Below are 2,037 nucleotides of genomic sequence, written 5' to 3' on the forward strand. Positions count from 1 at the left end.
TCTTGCTGGGCTCCAACTTGGTTGGCTTATTTTCATTTCAGACTCATAACGTCCCTTCACTTATATATATATTTTAATTTTGGTTGTTTCATTTTCTAGAAAGATCCTTACCTACATTCTGTTTATCCTTCAAGTCCTAGCAGAATTCAGTACTCTCACCTGTGTTTCCATACCACATCGTATGTAACTTGTGGCACCCAAACTAGAAATCTTCCATAATCCAGGATAATTTTCCAGCTCAAGATCCTTAACTGAATCACACCTGCAAAGTTTATTTTTGCCATATACAGTTAACAATCACAGGTTCCAGGATCAAGACGTGGATATCTTTTGGGGGACCGTTATTCATTTTATGACAGTGTGTTAAGGCTTGCAAATACATTTAAAATATAGAAAAGCTTGAATGTAATATTTATTTGGTGAATTTACATGTGAGGTCATTTACAAAAGAAAAGATACAGACAGATGCAGCTTTCAGTGCATGTTCAAATAATTTTCAGAACAGGCAATAGTCCATGACAATTTGGAATGACAGTATCGAATGGCACATGCTTCAGTTTCCTTTGTGTGTTTTTCTACCCAACTCCAAAGGGTAGGAAGGGAGAAGAGTAGAAGAAAATGTCAGTGTTAATGTAAATATAACCATGCAAATAAAAACTTTAAGTCAGAGATTATTCAGAGATATAGTACATTTCTGTATTCAGGGGTTGTCATTGTAGGTGCATAATATAAGAACTAAAATGCAGAACTCTCATACTTTCCAATATCCAAGTCATCTTAAATTATGTTAAATGCCCCCGCTAATTAGAGGGCCCCTCAATATTTTCCAGACTCTGACTTTGGAAGGGAGTCATTTCTAATAGTCTCTAAAAAGATAGCATTTGTAGACAAAATCTTTTTGGGTTTCAGTGGGGAAAAAGCACCCTTTTAAAGAGGGGTAAAATGCTCCTTTGCTCCCAATAATGTAAACTCTAATAAGGTTTCATTCCCAGGAAAGTATAACTAAAGGCTTGCTTTTTTTCCTCAGGCTTGAATAAACCTCTTCCCAACCCCAAATGTCTCAAAACAAGAGGCTCCTTAAGAACACAACCACCAGAAAAATGTAGCATATAAGCAAAAGGATCGCCTATAAAAGTGACGACAGGGAGGAAAAAAAAACATGAAGTGATTTCTAAGTAAGACGGTAAGGTAAAGATAAAATGAACAAAACAACAATCTCCTGTCAGCACCCCTAGCAAAGACCTGGATGAGAGTGGTCAGTCATCCCGAGTTAGGGACCAAGGTTAGCTCAAAACTAAAAAGCATTCCACATGTCCTCAGCATCTTTGAAAATGCTGGCTCAAAATTCCTTAAGCACATTTAACCATAGTTGAAGCACTGAACTTGTCATTTCAAGAAATACTGTGCTTCTGGCTCCAAGACTTACATCCTTTTTGAACTTTTCTTTATCAACAGTTTTCTCACTAGAAAGTTTAAGTTAATTAAATATTCCCATATATCACTTACTCCATCTTTATACATACAACCAACCTGCATTGTCTTTAAAAAGTATACTATTAAGTGGTACCTATTAGAGAAAATAGCCATGAGCAATTATGAACACATTTTCATTTCATCTTACCTTTTACCTGGTTCACTCTCCCATTAATTCTCAGTCTTCCAGCACATATATCAATCAGAATATTTTGCTTCTGCATAATTTACTATATAAAAACCAGCTGTTGTGCATTTAAGAATGATGTACATTATTCGTTAGAGTTGAAGGGGGTCAGAAGGCTTAAAAGTTGCCACTGAGTCTAATGTTCTGCAGAATCAGGCATCGTGCATGCTGACAGTTTAAAGGGTGTCTCAATTTTGCTGCCTTAAAAACAAAATCCCCATTTAAGCTTTCTTTCAGAAAAAATCAACTAAAAGGTAGTAATCGAGTCTAAAAGAAACCTATTTTACAGCACTTAACTATGTTAATTTAAAAACCAACATACTGTAAAATACATATTATACAGAGACAAAATCATCCAGATGATAATCACCCCCCCC

Source organism: Pteropus alecto, unplaced genomic scaffold (genome assembly GCF_000325575.1).
Source record: "Pteropus alecto unplaced genomic scaffold, ASM32557v1 scaffold164, whole genome shotgun sequence".
Taxonomy (NCBI): Eukaryota; Metazoa; Chordata; class Mammalia; order Chiroptera; family Pteropodidae; genus Pteropus; species Pteropus alecto.